The sequence below is a fragment of the Tachypleus tridentatus genome, unplaced genomic scaffold, assembly GCF_004210375.1.
Source record: "Tachypleus tridentatus isolate NWPU-2018 unplaced genomic scaffold, ASM421037v1 Hic_cluster_1, whole genome shotgun sequence".
In the NCBI taxonomy this organism is placed as follows: domain Eukaryota; kingdom Metazoa; phylum Arthropoda; class Merostomata; order Xiphosura; family Limulidae; genus Tachypleus; species Tachypleus tridentatus.
Window position 1 is genome coordinate 2544308 of NW_027467777.1, and position 21437 is coordinate 2565744.

General features: G+C 27.6%; 1 long non-coding RNA gene across 1 annotated transcript; it reads right to left on the reverse strand.

The window, feature by feature from the left end:
• Window positions 1-1554: 1554 nt before the first annotated feature.
• LOC143241793 (uncharacterized) lies at window positions 1555-4932 on the reverse strand. The gene is made up of 3 exons (XR_013022277.1): window positions 3084-4932; window positions 2327-2765; window positions 1555-2231 (listed from the first exon to the last, which is right to left on the reverse strand). It is a non-coding gene; the product is annotated as an uncharacterized LOC143241793 (long non-coding RNA).
• Window positions 4933-21437: the final 16505 nt, after the last annotated feature.

Consider the following 21437-nt stretch of genomic DNA (forward strand, 5'->3'; position numbering starts at 1 on the left):
CACACAAACTAGGACAACATAAATAGAACAATAAATACTTACTCAGGACAATAATACTGCACACAAACTAGGACAACATGAATAGAACAATAAATACTTACTTAGGACAATAATACTGCACACAAACTAGGACAACATAAATAGAACAATAAATACTTACTCAGGACCATAATATTGCACACAAACTAGGACAACATAAATAGAACAATAAATACTTACTCAGAACAATAAAACTGCACACAAACTAGAACAACATAAATAGAACAATAAATACTTATTCAGGACAATAATACTGCACACAAACTAGAACAACATAAATAGAACAATAAATACTTACTCAGGATAATAATATTGCACACAAACTAGGACAACATGAATAGTACAATAAATACTTATTTAGGACAATAATACTGCACACAAACTAGGACAACATAAATAGAACAATAAATACTTACTCAGGACAATAATACTGCACACACACTAGAACAACATAAATAGAACAATAAATACTTACTCAGGACAATGATACTGCACACAAACTAGGATAACATGAATAGAACAATAAATACTTACTCAGGACAATAATACTGCACACAAACTAGGACAACATGAATAGAACAATAAATACTTACTTAGGACAATAATACTGCACACAAACTAAGACAACATAAATAGAACAATAAATGCTTACTCAGGACAATAATACTGCACACAAACTAGGACAACATGAATAGAACAATAAATACTTACTCAAAACAATAATACTGCACACAAACTAGGACAACATAAATATAACAATAAATACTTACTCAGGACAATAATACTGCACACAAACTAGGACAACATGAATAGAACAATAAATACTTACTCAGGACAATAATACTGCACACAAACTAGGACAACATGAATAGTACAATATATTCTTATTATATTACCTTACTCAGTACAAAGCACAACACTGTATAAAGGTTTTTATCCACCTCATGTTCAGTGACCAATAAACATGTTTATTGTTTCTTCACATTTAAAAGTGATAAACTCATCTTCTGGTTTTCTTATCAAGTGATTCTAATATTCCAAGTTGTAATTCCTCCTGGAGAATGGTGAGGAACAAACTTAAAGTAGGTACAATATTCAATTAGACAGTGGTAGTTAATACTGCTGGTATTGTAGGTATTAGATGTATCCTTCTTCCACTGTCTCTCTGGTGTCATGAACTCCCATATCATCAGTGAAATGTTTAATGAATGATGTTTGTCTTGAAAAGTCTTTTTCAGCTACATCCCACTTTCATGAAAACATTTGTTTACCATCCTGTCGTAAACATTTTAAACCTGTGTATTATGGGAAATACGTTGGCAACACTTTTGTTTAACAATGTTCATTTGGTTAAGAATTTTCTACAGTTTTTAAAATGGTAAATATCCCAACTTAGAGTTTACTGTTAAAAGTAACAAACTAATTGTTATTCATTCATGTCTTCAATAACGGGATGTAATTACCACAACAACATATCAAAAATACATTTCTGTAGTTTGAAAGTTTTGTTCCCTCAATCTTTAAAAAAAAACTTGTTAAAAATGTGCTGTAAAGTGTGTTTAATATATCAGGATTTTAAAACACAGAACTGAAAAACACTGAAGAATTGCTTAACCCTTTCAGCACTGAATAACAACTTTTAATGTTTGGCATGGCACTGAATATATATTTTTGATACTTCAACTAATTATGGTATCAGAACTAAAAGCATGATATCTTGGTAATAACTCAACAAAAGTCCCTGAAATATTCAGTGGTTGTACCCAATACTATATATGTTAAATTCAATACATAAGAATAACAGGTATAAAGGAAGACACCCTGATACACAAAGTGCCAGGTAAAACACAATAATTTATTATAAATTGTATAGAACAGCCCATTGATAGTCTGTGTGCTTATGATATATCTCATGGTAAAAAGCACATGGGGAGATTGCACTGTTTGCAGAAATAATTAGTCTGCTTTCATTTCCATCCAGCTGTGTATCTATCGCTGCAAACAGTAGAATCAGGTTTGTGTTTTTTGTCCTCATATTGTCCAATACTATGTCTTTCCAACAAGCTGACCTTTATCAGTACTTGGTCTTCGTTTCCGTTTGGCTTTGCTGACATGTCCCTCCAGCAAATTTTGAATAATCTGTTCTCTGAACAGTCTTGGAGATACTGGGTTTTCACCGTTGCTCTTGCAATCTGCACAATATATTATATATCTGTTAACAAGAACTAGCCTTGGTCAGTCAGTTTATCCAATAAGTTATATGACCCTAACTACACCATGTTCTTACCTAAAGCGGAACAGATTCCAGGCCACACCTTCATTATCACTCTCATCTGTTACAAGTAAGCTTTCATTATCATCTGGCTCACACTCTTTGTCACTCTCTTCATTGTTACAAATAATATCGATTACTTCTTTAGTGGTATAAGCTGTTCCTCTCAGCATTGTAACAACGTTACAAGTATCAACAGAATATGCAAGGAAGGCGTCTTCTAAAACAATGAACAGTATGATCTACACAGGCTAGAAAACAAAGAAATCACATGACCTCCAGTTTAAATACCTGCTGGGAATCCCAAGTAAACAATAAATACACATGGTTCTAGCCTCAAGTGGGTCTACAGGCCTGTGTGATTATGATGATTAGCCAAGAGGGTATGTTGTTTACATCTTGTCGATGAAGATCGCCTGCCGTGCTGAGTCTTCAAGTCCACTGCGGTCGCCAACTTCGCCAAAAGGGTTAAAAAAAATTGTTTTTCCATTGTTACTCTAATTAGAATAATCCACCAAAAAACAGAAACTAAATATCCTATATGTTATTACACAAAATAACTTTAAATACACTCTTTTCAATAACAATTTAACACATTTAAAAGTTTATCACACAATTTTATCCACTAGTTGATTTTAAACATAGATATAGATACTTCAAATATTAAAGAGACAAACAACATAACAAGACACAACCATGGAAATGTTGGTCAAGCCACAAGGAGAATACAGTTAAATAAAATAAAACCAACAATACCAGCAGTATTACTAACCAGTGTCTAATTTTCTCTGCATCAGTCTCCATTCTTGAGAAGAACTTCAACTTGAAATGTTAGAATCACTTTACTCAGATAAAAAAGAACAGAACATAAATCAGCTTTGCAGACAAACTTTGTCTACAACTAAACAATAACAACCACTTCATGCTTGACTTATTAATTATGATGAGTAAACACTGAAATGAACAGTAGGGACCAGTTCACTTTTGTTTATTCATCAGGAACACTGCTGAATTCATTTTTCACACAAATATACTGCATACAGTTTTGCCACACAGAAGGTCACTAACTGTAGACTACAACAGATATTTCTCCCCAATGTAAATAACTACAGGTTCAAGATAGTACTAATGAGGTTTGTGCATAATGGACGTTCAAACTGTGCATTCAAACTACCATCACCAGAAGAACATTTAATTAAGAACTGTAGCTCTAATTAAGATCTAAATTTCTCAATTATTACTCAGAGACGCTGTTTGTGGCGACATCCACTCAAATGGATTATGGAGAAATTTGAGTAACAATCTCTCAAGAGACTGAGCCGTTGATGTTCAAACAAATTTTGTGCTGAAGGACTTGTGAAACAGATGTATCAGAAAACATTTTCTTGAACCCTGAAGAGATGTGTGCCTAGTGTTACTGATATCTTCTAAGTTAAAACACCAGTTAATTCGCAAAGACAAAAAGGTCTGTTCACTATTAGTCATATGTAAAATAAAATTATTGAACAGATATATCTCCTCACATTATTCATATATCAATATGTGTACAGGATTTTCGTTTATACAGGCAATATAGAAAAGTAAACAGCTATTTGATGAACATTTGTCATCTTTGCTCAAGTTACACATGAAACAACGACCAGTAATATTATAATTCAATCTTTAAACATGCAATAACAATGATAAAATCTTCCAACTTAAATATACCATTCAAATGCCAGATATGGATGGATTGGCATAAAAGTAAAGGTTAAACTTTTACACACATAAAAATTACACTAACTCCCAGCTTTCACAAATGCAATACTTAGACTAAAGTTTTTAATGTATAAACTTACACATGCAATAACCAGACTACGATATTTCACATGAAAACAATTAATATAACAGTAACAATTGAACTTTTACACATGCAACAACCAGAATAAGATGTTCTACATAAAATCAATAAGAATAAGAATAACAATTCAACTTTTACACATGCAACAAGCAGAATAAGATGTTCTACATAAAATCAATTAAAATAAGAATAACAATTCAATGTTTACACATGCAACAACCAGAATAAGATGTTCTATAGAAAATTTATTGCAATAACAATAGCAATTAAACTTTTACACATGCAACAACCAGAATAAGATGTTCTACATAAAATCAATTACAATAAGAATAACAATTCAACTTTTACACTGCAACAAGCAGAATAAGGTGTTCTACATAAAATCAATTAGAATAAGAATAACAATTCAACTTTTACACATGCAACAACCAGAATAAGATGTTCTACATAAAATCAATTACAATAAGAATAACAATTCAATGTTTACACATGCAACAACCAGAATAAGGTGTTCTACATAAAATCAATAAGAATAAAAAAACAATTAAACTTTTATACATGCAACAACCAGAATAAGATGTTATACATAAAATCAATTAGAATCAACAACTGTTACACATGCAACAACCAGACTAAGGTGTTCTGCATCAAACCAATTACAATAAGAATAACAATTCAACTTTTATACATGCAACAACCAGAATAAGATGTTCTACATAAAAACAATTACAATAAGAATAACAATTCAACTTTTACACAAGAAACAACCAGAAAAGATGTTCTACATAAAATCAATTAGAATAAAAAAAACAATTCAACTTTTACACATGCAACAACCACAATAAGGTGTTCTACATAAAATCAATTAGAATAAAAAAACAATTCATCTTTTACACATGCAACAACCAGAAAAAGATGTTCTGCATCAAATCAATTATAATAAGAATAAAAATTCAACTTTTACACATGCAACAACCAGAAGAAAGTGTTCTACATAAAATCAATTTGAATAAGAAAAACAATTCAACTTTTACACATCCAACAACCAGAATAAGGTGTTCTACATAAAAACAATTTCAATAAAAATAAGAATTCAATGTTTACACATGCAACAACCAGAATAAGATGTTCTACATAAAATCAATTAAAATAAGAATAACAATTCAATGTTTACACATGCAACAACCAGAATAAGATGTTCTACATAAAATCAATTACAATAAGAATAACAATTCAACTTTTACACAAGCAACAACCAGAATAAGGTGTTGTACATAAGAAATATTACAATATGAATAACAATTCAACTTTTACACATGCAACAAAAAGACTAAGGTGTTCTACATAAAAACAATTACAATACGAATAACAATTCAACTTTTACATATGCAACAAACAGAATAAAGTGTTCCACATAAAATGGATTAGAATAAGAAAAACAATTTAATATTTACACATTCAACAACCAGAATAAGATGTTCTGCATAAAATCAATTACAATAAGAATAAAAATTAAACTTTTACACATGCAAACACCAGAATAAGGTGTTCTACAAAGATCAATTAGAATAAAAAAACAATTCAACTTTTACACATGCAACAACCAGACTAAGATGTTCTACATAAAATCAATTAGAATAAGAAAAACAATTTAATATTTACACATTCAACAACCAGAATAAGATGTTCTGCATAAAATCAATTACAATAAGAATAAAAATTCAACTTTTACACATGCAACCACCAGAGTAAGGTGTTCTACATAAAAACAATTACAATAAATATAACAATTCAACTTTTACACATGGCACAACCGAAATAAGGTGTTCTATATAAAATCAATTACAATAAGAATAACAATTCAACTTTTACACATGCAACAACCAGAATAAGGTGTCCTACAAAAAATCAATTAGAATAGAAAAAACAATTCAACTTTTCTACATGCAAGAACCAGAATAAGGTGTTCTATATAAAAACAATTACAATTCAACTTTTACACGTGCAAAACAGAGACTAAGATGTTTTACATAAAATCAATTAGAATAAGGATAAAAATTCAACTTTTACACGTGCAAGAACGAGACTAAGATGTTTTACATAAAATCAATTAGAATAAGGATAAAAATTCAACTTTTACACATGCAACAACAAGAAAGAGATGTTCTGCATAAAATCAATTACAATAAGAATAAAATTCAACTTTTACACATGCAACAACCAGAATAAAATGTTCTACATAAAATTAATTAGAATAAAAAAAACAATTCAACTTTTATACATGCAACAACCAGAATAATGTGTTCTACATAAAAACAATTTCAATAAATATAACATTTCAACTTTTACACATGGCACAACCGGAATAAGGTGTTCTACATAAAATCAATTAGAATAAGAATAACAATTCAACTTTTACACATGGCACAACCGAAATAAGGTGTTCTACATAAAATCAATTACAAAAAGAATAACAATTCAACTTTTACACATGCAACAACCAGAATAAGGTGTTCTACATAATATCAATTATAATAGGAAAAACAATTCAACTTTTCTACATGCAAGAACCAGACTAAGATGTTCTACATAAAATCAAGTAGAATAAGAAAAACAATTTAATGTTTACACATTCAACAACCAGAATAAGATGTTCTGCATAAAATCAATTACAATCAGAATAAAAATTCAACTTTTACACATGCAACCACCAGACTAAGGTGTTCTACATAAAAACAATTACAATAAATATAACAATTCACCTTTTACACATGGCAAAATCGGAATAAGGTGTTCTACATAAAATAAATTACAATAAGAATAACAATTCAACTTTTACACATGCAACAACCAGAAAGAGATGTTCTGCATAAAATCAATTATAATAAGAATAACAATTCAATGTTTACACATCTCACAACCAGAAAAAGTTGGTCCACATAAAATCAATTAGAATAAGAAAAACAATTCAATGTTTACACATAGAATAACCAGAATAAGATGTTCCACATAAAATAAATTACAATAAGAATAACAATTAAACTTCTACACATACAACAACAAGAATAAAATGTTCTACATAAAATCAATTAGAATAAGAAAAACAATTCAATGTTTACACATAGAACAACCAGAATAAGGTGTTCGACATAAAATCAAGTAGAATCAGAATAAGAATTCAACTTCTACACAAGCAACAACCAGAAAAAGGTGTTCTACATAAAATCAATTAGAATCAACCACTTTTACACATGCAACAACGAGACTAAGATGTTCTACATAAAAACAATTACAATAAGAATAACAATTCAACATTTATACATGCAACAATCAGACTAAGGTGTTCTACATAAAATCAATTAAAATCAGAATAACAATTCAACTTTTACACATGCAACAACCAGAAAGAGATGTTCTGCATAAAATCAATTACAAAAAAATAACAATTCAATGTTTACACATGCAACAACCAGAATAAGTTGTTCTACATAAAATCAATTACAATAAGAATAACAATTCAATGTTTACATATCAAACAACCAGAAAAAGTTGTTCTACATAAAATCAATTAGAATAAGAAAAAAAATTCAATGTTTACACATACAACAACCAGAATAAGGTGTTCTACATAAAATCAATTACAATAAAAATAACAATTAAACTTCTACAATCCAACAACCAGAATAAGGTGTTCTACATAAAATCAATTACAATAAGAATAACAATTGAAATTTTAGACATGCAACAACCAGACTAAGATGTTCTATATAAAATCAATTAGAATAAGATTAACAATTCAACTTTTACACATACAACAACCAGAATAAGAATAAACAACTGTTACACATGCAACAACCAGACTAAGGTGTCCTGCATCAAAACAATTACAATAAGAATAACAATTCAACTTTTATACATGTAACAACCAGACTAAAGTGTTCTACATAAAATCAATTAAAATCAGAATAACAATTCAACTTTTACACATGCAACAACCAGAAATAGATGTTCTGCATAAAATCAATTACAAAAAAATAACAAATCAATGTTTACACATGCAACAACCAGAATAAGTTGTTCTACATAAAATCAATTATAATAAGAATAACAATTCAATATTTACACATCTAACAACCAGAAAAAGTTGGTCTACATAAAATCAATTAGAGTAAGAAAAACAATTCAATGTTTACACATACTACAACCAGAAAAAGGTGTTCTACATAAAATCAATTACAATAAAAATAACAATTAAACTTCTACAATCCAACAACCAGAATAAGGTGTTCTACATAAAATCAATTACAATAAGAATAGCAATTCAACTTTTATACATGCAACAACCAGAGTAAGGTGTTCTACATAAAAACAATTACAATACGAATAACAATTCAACTTTTACACATGCAAAACCAGAATAAGATGTTCTACATAAAATCAATTAGAATCAACCACTTTTACACATGCAACAACGAGACTAAGATGTTCTACATAAAAACAATTACAATAAGAATAACAATTCAACATTTATACATGCAACAACCAGACTAAGGTGTTCTACATAAAATCAATTAAAATCAGAATAACAATTCAACTTTTACACATGCAACAACCAGAAAGAGATGTTCTGCATAAAATCAATTACAAAAAAATAACAATTCAATGTTTACACATGCAACAACCAGAATAAGTTGTTCTACATAAAATCAATTACAATAAGAATAACAATTCAATGTTTACACATCAAACAACCAGAAAAAGTTGTTCTACATAAAATCAATTAGAATAAGAAAAAAAATTCAATGTTTACACATACAACAACCAGAATAAGGTGTTCTACATAAAATCAATTACAATAAAAATAACAATTAAACTTCTACAATCCAACAACCAGAATAAGGTGTTCTACATAAAATCAATTACAATAAGAATAACAATTGAAATTTTAGACATGCAACAACCAGACTAAGATGTTCTATATGAAATCAATTAGAATAAGATTAACAATTCAAGTTTTATACATGCAACAACCAGAATAAGGTGTTCTACATAAAATCAATTACAATAAGATTAGCAATTCAACTTTTATACATGCAACAACCAGAATAAAATATTCTACACAAAATCAATTAGAATAAGAATAAGAACTCAATGTTTATACATGCAACAACCAGAATAAGGTTTTCCACATAAAATAAATTACAATAAGAATAACAATTAAACTTTTACACGTGCAAAAACCAGACTAAAATGTTCTACATAAAATCAATTGGAATCAGAATAACAATTCAATATTTACACATGCAACAACCAGAATAAGTTGTTCTGCATAAAATCAAATACAATGAGAAAAACAATTCAATGTTTACACATACAACAACCAGAATAAGGTGTTCGACATAAAATCAATTGGAATCAGAATAACAATTCATATTTCACACATCCATCAACCAGAATAAGATATTCTACATAAAATTAATTACAATAAGAATAACAATTCAATGTTTACACATGCAACAACCACAGAAAGTTGTTCTACATAAAATCAATTAGAATAAGAAAAACAATTCAATGTTTATACATGCAACAACCAGACTAACGTGATCAGCATCAAAAGAATTACAATAAGAATAACAATTCAACTTTTCTACATGCAACAACCAGAATAAGATGTTCTACATCAAATCAATTAGAATCAACAACTTTTACACGTGCAACAACCAGAAGAAGGTGTTCTACATAGAATGAATTCCAATAATAATATAAATTCAACTTTTCACTGCAACAACCAGAATAACGTGTTCTACATAAAATCAATTAGAATAAACAAATCTTACACATGCAACAACCAGACTAAGGTGTCCTACAGAAAATAATTAAAATAAAAATAACAATTGAACTTTTACATATGCAAGAACCAGAATAAGGTGTTCGACATAAAATCAATTAGAATCAACAACTTTTACACATGTAAACCCAGACTAAGGTGTTCTACAAAAAATGAATTTGAATAAGAATAACAATTGAACTTTTACACATGCAACAACCAGAATAAGATGTTCTACACAAAATTAATTAGAATAAGAATACCAACTCAATGTTTACACATGCAACAACCAGAATAAGATGTTCTACATAAAATCAATTAGAATAAGAAAAACAATTCCATGTTTACACATACAACAACCAGAATAAGATGTTCTACATAAAATAAATTACAATAAGAATAACAATTAAACTTCTACACATCCAACAACCAGAATAAGGTGTTCTACATAAAATCAATTAGAATAAGAAAAACAATTCAACTTTTACACATGCAACCACCAGAATAAGGTGTTCTACATAAATCAATTACAATAAGAATAACAATTTAACTTTTACACATTCAACAACCACACAGAGATGTTCTACATAAAAACAATGACAATACGAAACACAATTCAACTTTTACACATGCAACAACCAGAATAAGGTGTTTGACATAAAATCAATTAAAATAAGAATAAAAATTCAACTTTTACACATGCAACAACCAGAATAAGATGTTCTACACAAAATTAATTAGAGTAAGAATAAGAACTCAATGTTTACTTTCACACATGGCACAACCAGAATAAGGTGTTCTACAAAAAATGAATTTGAATAAGAATAACAATTGAACTTTTATACATGCAACAACCAGAATAAGATGTTCTACACAAAATTAATTAGAATAAGAATACCAACTCAATGTTTACACATGCAACAACCAGAAAAAGATGTTCTACATAAAATCAATTAGAATAAGAAAAACAATTCGATGTTTACACATACAACAACCAGAATAAGATGTTCTACATAAAATAAATTACAATAAGAATAACAATTAAACTTCTACACATCCAACAACCAGAATAAGGTGTTCTACATAAAATCAATTAGAATAAGAAAAACAATTCAACTTTTACACATGCAACCACCAGACTAATGTGTTCTACATAAACACAATTATAATAAAAATAACAATTCAACTTTTACACATGGCACAACCAGAATAAGGTGTTCTACATAAAATCAATTACAATAAGAATAACAATTTAACTTTTACACATTCAACAACCAGACAGAGATGTTCTACATAAAAACAATTACAATACGAAACACAATTCAACTTTTACACATGCAACAACCAGAATAAGGTGTTTGACATAAAATCAATTAAAATAAGAATAAAATTCAACTTTTACACATGCAACAACCAGAATAAGATGTTCTACACAAAATTAATTACAGTAAGAATAAGAACTCAATGTTTACTTTCACACATGGCACAACCAGAATAAGGTGTTCTACAAAAAATGAATTTGAATAAGAATAACAATTGAACTTTTACACATGCAACAACCAGAATAAGATGTTCTACACAAAATTAATTAGAATAAGAATAACAACTCAATGTTTACACATGAAACAACCAGAATAAGGTGTTCTACATAAAATCAATTAGAATAAGAAAAACAATTGAATGTTTACACATACAACAACCAGAATAAGGTGTTCTACATAAAATCAATTAGAATAAGAATAAGAATTGAAATTTTACACATGCAATAATTAGACTAAGATGTTCTATATAAAATTAATTAGAATAAGATTAACAATTCAACTTTAACACATGCCACAACCAGAATAAGGTGTTCAACATAAAATCAATTAGAATTAGAAAAAACAATTCAACTTCTACACGTGCAACAACCAGACTAAGATGTTTTACATAAAATCAATTAGAATCAAAATAACAATTCAACTTTTACACATGGAACACCCTGAATAAGGTGTTCTACATAAAATCAATTACAATAAGAAAAACAATTCAATGTTTACACATGCAACAACCAGAATAAGTTGTTCTGCATAAAATCAATTATAATAAGAATAACAATTCAATATTTACACATCTAACAACCAGAAAAAGTTGGTCTACATAAAATCAATTAGAGTAAGAAAAACAATTCAATGTTTACACATACTACAACCAGAATAAGGTGTTCTACATAAAATCATTTACAATAAGAATAGCAATTCAACTTTTACACATGCAAAAACCAGAATAAGATGTTCTACATAAAATCAATTAGAATCAACCACTTTTACACATGCAACAACGAGACTAAGATGTTCTACATAAAAACAATTACAATAAGAATAACAATTCAACATTTATACATGCAACAACCAGACTAAGGTGTTCTACATAAAATCAATTAAAATCAGAATAACAATTCAACTTTTACACATGCAACAACCAGAAAGAGATGTTCTGCATAAAATCAATTACAAAAAAATAACAATTCAATGTTTACACATGCAACAACCAGAATAAGTTGTTCTACATAAAATCAATTACAATAAGAATAACAATTCAATGTTTACACATCAAACAACCAGAAAAAGTTGTTCTACATAAAATCAATTAGAATAAGAAAAAAAATTCAATGTTTACACATACAACAACCAGAATAAGGTGTTCTACATAAAATCAATTACAATAAAAATAACAATTAAACTTCTACAATCCAACAACCAGAATAAGGTGTTCTACATAAAATCAATTACAATAAGAATAACAATTGAAATTTTAGACATGCAACAACCAGACTAAGATGTTCTATATAAAATCAATTAGAATAAGATTAACAATTCAACTTTTACACATGCAACAACCAGAATAAGGTGTTCTACATAAAATCAATTACAATAAGATTAGCAATTCAACTTTTATACATGCAACAACCAGAATAAAATATTCTACACAAAATTAATTAGAATAAGAATAAGAACTCAATGTTTATACATGCAACAACCAGAATAAGATTTTCCACATAAAATAAATTACAATAAGAATAACAATTAAACTTTTACACGTGCAAAAACCAGACTAAAATGTTCTACATAAAATCAATTGGAATCAGAATAACAATTCAATATTTACACATGCAACAACCAGAATAAGTTGTTCTGCATAAAATCAAATACAATGAGAAAAACAATTCAATGTTTACACATACAACAACCAGAATAAGGTGTTCGACATAAAATCAATTGGAATCAGAATAACAATTCATATTTCACACATCCATCAACCAGAATAAGATATTCTACATAAAATTAATTACAATAAGAATAACAATTCAATGTTTACACATGCAACAACCACAGAAAGTTGTTCTACATAAAATCAATTAGAATAAGAAAAACAATTCAATGTTTATACATGCAACAACCAGACTAACGTGATCAGCATCAAAAGAATTACAATAAGAATAACAATTCAACTTTTCTACATGCAACAACCAGAATAAGATGTTCTACATCAAATCAATTAGAATCAACAAATTTTACACGTGCAACAACCAGAAGAAGGTGTTCTACATAGAATCAATTCCAATAATAATATAAATTCAACTTTTCACTGCAACAACCAGAATAACGTGTTCTACATAAAATCAATTAGAATAAACAAATCTTACACATGCAACAACCAGACTAAGGTGTCCTACAGAAAATAATTAAAATAAAAATAACAATTGAACTTTTACATATGCAAGAACCAGAATAAGGTGTTCGACATAAAATCAATTAGAATCAACAACTTTTACACATGTAAACCCAGACTAAAGTGTTCTACAAAAAATGAATTTGAATAAGAATAACAATTGAACTTTTACACATGCAACAACCAGAATAAGATGTTCTACACAAAATTAATTAGAATAAGAATACCAACTCAATGTTTACACATGCAACAACCAGAATAAGATGTTCTACATAAAATCAATTAGAATAAGAAAAACAATTCGATGTTTACACATACAACAACCAGAATAAGATGTTCTACATAAAATAAATTACAATAAGAATAACAATTAAACTTCTACACATCCAACAACCAGAATAAGGTGTTCTACATAAAATCAATTAGAATAAGAAAAACAATTCAACTTTTACACATGCAACCACCAGACTAATGTGTTCTACATAAACACAATTATAATAAAAATAACAATTCAACTTTTACACATGGCACAACCAGAATAAGGTGTTCTACATAAAATCAATTACAATAACAATAACAATTTAACTTTTACACATTCAACAACCAGACAGAGATGTTCTACATAAAAACAATTACAATACGAAACACAATTCAACTTTTACACATGCAACAACCAGAATAAGGTGTTTGACATAAAATCAATTAAAATAAGAATAAAAATTCAACTTTTACACATGCAACAACCAGAATAAGATGTTCTACACAAAATTAATTACAGTAAGAATAAGAACTCAATGTTTACTTTCACACATGGCACAACCAGAATAAGGTGTTCTACAAAAAATGAATTTGAATAAGAAAAACAATTGAATGTTTACACATACAACAACCAGAATAAGGTGTTCTACATAAAATCAATTAGAATAAGAATAAGAATTGAAATTTTACACATGCAATAATTAGACTAAGATGTTCTATATAAAATTAATTAGAATAAGATTAACAATTCAACTTTAACACATGCCACAACCAGAAAAAGGTGTTCAACATAAAATCAATTAGAAATAGAAAAAACAATTCAACTTTTACACGTGCAACAACCAGACTAAGATGTTTTACATAAAATCAATTAGAATCAAAATAACAATTCAACTTTTACACATGGAACACCCTGAATAAGGTGTTCTACATAAAATCAATTACAATAACAAAAACAATTCAATGTTTACACATAAAATAACCAGAATAAGATGTTCCACATAAAATAAATTACAATAAGAATAACAATTAAACTTCTACACATACAAAAACAAGAATAAGATGTTCTACATAAAATCAATTAAAATCAGAATAACAATTCAACTTTTACACATGCAACAACCAGAAAGAGATGTTCTGCATAAAATCAATTACAAAAAAATAACAATTCAATGTTTACACATGCAACAACCAGAATAAGTTGTTCTACATAAAATCAATTACAATAAGAATAACAATTCAATGTTTACACATCAAACAACCAGAAAAAGTTGTTCTACATAAAATCAATTAGAATAAGAAAAAAAATTCAATGTTTACACATAGAACAGCCAGAATAAGGTGTGCTACATAAAATCAATTACAAGAAAAATAACAATTAAACTTCTACAATCCAACAACCAGAATAAGGTGTTCTACATAAAATGAATTACAATAAGAATAACAATTGAAATTTTAGACATGCAACAACCAGACTAAGATGTTCTATATAAAATCAATTAGAATAAGATTAACAATTCAACTTTTACACATGCAACAACCAGAATAAGAATAAACAACTGTTACACATGCAACAACCAGACTAAGGTGTCCTGCATCAAAACAATTACAATAAGAATAACAATTCAACTTTTATAGATGTAACAACCAGACAAAAGTGTTCTACATAAAATCAATTAAAATCAGAATAACAATTCAACTTTTATACATGCAACAACCAGAAAGAGATGTTCTGCATAAAATCAATTACAAAAAAATAACAAATCAATGTTTACACATGCAACAACCAGAATAAGTTGTTCTACATAAAATCAATTATAATAAGAATAACAATTCAATGTTTACACATCTAACAACCAGAAAAAGTTGGTCTACATAAAATCAATTAGAATAAGAAAAACAATTCAATGTTTACACATACTACAACCAGAATAAGGTGTTCTACATAAAATCAATTACAATAAAAATAACAATTAAACTTCTACAATCCAACAACCAGAATAAGGTGTTCTACATAAAATCAATTACAATAAGAATAGCAATTCAACTTTTATACATGCAACAACCAGAGTAAGGTGTTCTACATAAAAACAATTACAATACGAATAACAATTCAACTTTTACACATGCAAAAACCAGAATAAGATGTTCTACATAAAATCAATTAGAATCAACCACTTTTACACATGCAACAACGAGACTAAGATGTTCTACATAAAAACAATTACAATAAGAATAACAATTCAACATTTATACATGCAACAACCAGACTAAGGTGTTCTACATAAAATCAATTAAAATCAGAATAACAATTCAACTTTTACACATGCAACAACCAGAAAGAGATGTTCTGCATAAAATCAATTACAAAAAAATAACAATTCAATGTTTACACATGCAACAACCAGAATAAGTTGTTCTACATAAAATCAATTACAATAAGAATAACAATTCAATGTTTACACATCAAACAACCAGAAAAAGTTGTTCTACATAAAATCAATTAGAATAAGAAAAAAAATTTAATTTTTACACATACAACAACCAGAATAAGGTGTTCTACATAAAATCAATTACAATAAGAATAACAATTGAAATTTTAGACATGCAACAACCAGACTAAGATGTTCTATATAAAATCAATTAGAATAAGATTAACAATTCAACTTTTACACATGCAACAACCAGAATAAGGTGTTCTACATAAAATCAATTACAATAAGATTAGCAATTCAACTTTTATACATGCAACAACCAGAATAAAATATTCTACACAAAATTAATTAGAATAAGAATAAGAATAAGAACTCAATGTTTATACATGCAACAACCAGAATAAGGTTTTCCACATAAAATAAATTACAATAAGAATAACAATTAAACTTTTACACGTGCAAAAACCAGACTAAAATGTTCTACATAAAATCAATTGGAATCAGAATAACAATTCAATATTTACACATGCAACAACCAGAATAAGTTGTTCTGCATAAAATCAAATACAATGAGAAAAACAATGAGAAAAACAATTCAATGTTTACACATACAACAACCAGAATAAGGTGTTCGACATAAAATCAATTGGAATCAGAATAACAATTCATATTTCACACATCCATCAACCAGAATAAGATATTCTACATAAAATTAATTACAATAAGAATAACAATTCAATGTTTACACATGCAACAACCACAGAAAGGTGTTCTACATAAAATCAATTAGAATAAGAAAAACAATTCAATGTTTATACATGCAACAACCAGACTAACGTGATCAGCATCAAAAGAATTACAATAAGAATAACAATTCAACTTTTCTACATGCAACAACCAGAATAAGATGTTCTACATCAAATCAATTAGAATCAACAACTTTTACACGTGCAACAACCAGAAGAAGGTGTTCTACATAGAATGAATTCCAATAATAATATAAATTCAACTTTTCACTGCAACAACCAGAATAACGTGTTCTACATAAAATCAATTAGAATAAACAAATCTTACACATGCAACAACCAGACTAAGGTGTCCTACAGAAAATAATTAAAATAAAAATAACAATTGAAATTTTACATATGCAAGAACCAGAATAAGGTGTTCGACATAAAATCAATTAGAATCAACAACTTTTACACATGTAAACCCAGACTAAGGTGTTCTACAAAAAATGAATTTGAATAAGAATAACAATTGAACTTTTACACATGAAACAACCAGAATAAGATGTTCTACACAAAATTAATTAGAATAAGAATACCAACTCAATGTTTACACATGCAACAACCAGAATAAGATGTTCTACATAAAATCAATTAGAATAAGAAAAACAATTCGATGTTTACACATACAACAACCAGAATAAGATGTTCTACATAAAATAAATTACAATAAGAATAACAATTAAACTTCTACACATCCAACAACCAGAATAAGGTGTTCTACATAAAATCAATTAGAATAAGAAAAACAATTCAACTTTTACACATGCAACCACCAGACTAATGTGTTCTACATAAACACAATTACAATAAAAATAACAATTCAACTTTTACACATGGCACAACCAGAATAAGGTGTTCTACATAAATCAATTACAATAAGAATAACAATTTAACTTTTACACATTCAACAACCACACAGAGATGTTCTACATAAAAACAATGACAATACGAAACACAATTCAACTTTTACACATGCAACAACCAGAATAAGGTGTTTGACATAAAATCAATTAAAATAAGAATAAAAATTCAACTTTTACACATGCAACAACCAGAATAAGATGTTCTACACAAAATTAATTAGAGTAAGAATAAGAACTCAATGTTTACTTTCACACATGGCACAACCAGAATAAGGTGTTCTACAAAAAATGAATTTGAATAAGAATAACAATTGAACTTTTACACATGCAACAACCAGAATAAGATGTTCTACATAAAATTAATTAGAATAAGAATAACAATTCAATATTTACACATGCAACAACCAGAATAAGATGTTCTACATAAAATCAATTAGAATAAGAAAAACAATTCGATGTTTACACATACAACAACCAGAATAAGATGTTCTACATAAAACAATCACAATAAGTATAACAATTAAACTTTTACACATGCAACAACCAGAATAAGGTGTTCTACATAAAATGAATTAGAATAAGAAAAACAATTCAACTTTTACACATGCAACAACCAGACTAATGTGTTCTACATAAAACAATTATAATAAAATAACAATTCAACTTTTACACATGGCACAACCAGAATAAGGTGTTCTACATAAAATCAATTACAATAAGAATAACAATTTAACTTTCACACATGGCACAACCAGAATAAGGTGTTCTACAAAAAATGAATTTGAATAAGAATAACAATTGAACTTTTACACATGCAACAACCAGAATAAGATGTTCTACATAAAATCAATTAGAATAAGAAAAACAATTGAATGTTTACACATACAACAACCAGAATAAGGTGTTCTACATAAAATCAATTAGAATAAGAATAACAATTGAAATTTTACACATGCAACAATTAGACTAAGATGTTCTATATAAAATTAATTAGAATAAGATTAACAATTCAACTTTAACACATGCCACAACCAGAAAAAGGTGTTCTACATAAAATCAATTAGAATTAGAAATAACAATTCAACTTTTACACGTGCAACAACCAGACTAAGATGTTTTACATAAAATCAATTAGAATCAAAATAACAATTCAACTTTTACACATGGAACAACCAGAATAAGGTGTTCTACATAAAATCAATTACAATAAGAAAAACAATTCAATGTTTACACATAGAATAACCAGAATAAGATGTTCCACATAAAATAAATTACAATAAGAATAACAATTAAACTTCTACACATACAAAAACAAGAATAAGATGTTCTACATAAAATCAATTAAAATCAGAATAACAATTCAACTTTTACACATGCAACAACCAGAAAGAGATGTTCTGCATAAAATCAATTACAAAAAAAATAACAATTCAATGTTTACACATGCAACAAGCAGAATAAGTTGTTCTACATAAAATCAATTACAATAAGAATAACAATTCAATGTTTACACATCAAACAACCAGAAAAGTTGTTCTACATAAAATCAATTAGAATAAGAAAAAAAATTCAATGTTTACACATAGAACAACCAGAATAAGGTGTTCTACATAAAATCAATTACAATAAAAATAACAATTAAACTTCTACAATCCAACAACCAGAATAAGGTGTTCAACATAAAATCAATTACAATAAGAATAACAATTGAAATTTTAGACATGCAACAACCAGACTAAGATGTTCTATATAAAATCAATTAGAATAAGATTAACAATTCATATTTTACACATGCAACAACCAGAATAAGAATAAACAACTGTTACACATGCAACAACCAGACTAAGATGTTCTACATCAAAACAATTACAATAAGAATAACAATTCAACTTTTATACATGTAACAACCAGAAAAAGTGTTCTACATAAAATCAATTAAAATCAGAATAACAATTCAACTTTTATACATGCAACAACCAGAAAGAGATGTTCTGCATAAAATCAATTACAAAAAATAACAAATCAATGTTTACACATGCAACAACCAGAATAAGTTGTTCTACATAAAATCAATTATAATAAGAATAACAATTCAATGTTTACACATCAACAACCAGAAAAAGTTGTTCTACATAAAATCAATTAGAATAAGAAAAACAATTCAATGTTTACACATACAACAACCAGAATAAGGTGTTCTACATAAAATCAATTACAATAAAAATAACAATTAAACTTCTACAATCCAACAACCAGAATAAGGTGTTCTACATAAAATCAATTACAATAAGAATAACAATTCAACTTTTACACATGCAAAAACCAGAATAAGATGTTCTACATAAAATCAATTAGAATCAACCACTTTTAGAATCAACCACACATGCAACAACAGACTAAGATGTTCTACATAAAAACAATTACAATAAGAATAACAATTCAACATTTATACATGCAACAACCAGACTAAGGTGTTCTACATAAAATCAATTAAAATCAGAATAACAATTCAACTTTTACACATGCAACAACCAGAAAGAGATGTTCTGCATAAAATCAATTACAAAAAAATAACAATTCAATGTTTACACATGCAACAACCAGAATAAGTTGTTCTACATAAAATCAATTACAATAAGAATAACAATTCAATGTTTACACATCAAACAACCAGAAAAAGTTGTTCTACATAAAATCAATTAGAATAAGAAAAAAAATTCAATGTTTACACATACAACAACCAGAATAAGGTGTTCTACATAAAATCAATTACAATAAGAATAACAATTCAAATTTTACACATGCAACAACCAGACTAAGATGTTCTACATAAAATCAATTAGAATAAGAATAACAATTCAACTTTTACACATGCAACAACCAGAATAAGGTGTTCTACATAAAATCAATTACAATAAGATTAACAATTCAACTTTTATACATGCAACAACCAGAATAAAATGTTCTACACAAAATTAATTAGAATAAGAATAAGAACTCAATGTTTATACATGCAACAACCAGAATAAGGTTTTCTACATAAAATAAATTACAATAAGAATAACAATTAAACTTTTACATGCAAAAACCAGACTAAAATGTTCTACATAAAATCAATTAGAATCAGAATAACAATTCAATATTTACACATGCAACAACCAGAATAAGTTGTTCTGCATAAAATCAATTACAATAAGAAAAACAATTCAATGTTTACACATACAACAACCAGAATAAGGTGTTCTACATAAAATCAATTGGAATCAGAATAACAATTCATATTTCACACATCCAACAACCAGAATAAGATGTTCTACATAAAATCAATTACAATAAGAATAACAATTCAATGTTTACACATGCAACAACCACAGAAAGTTGTTCTACATAAAATCAATTAG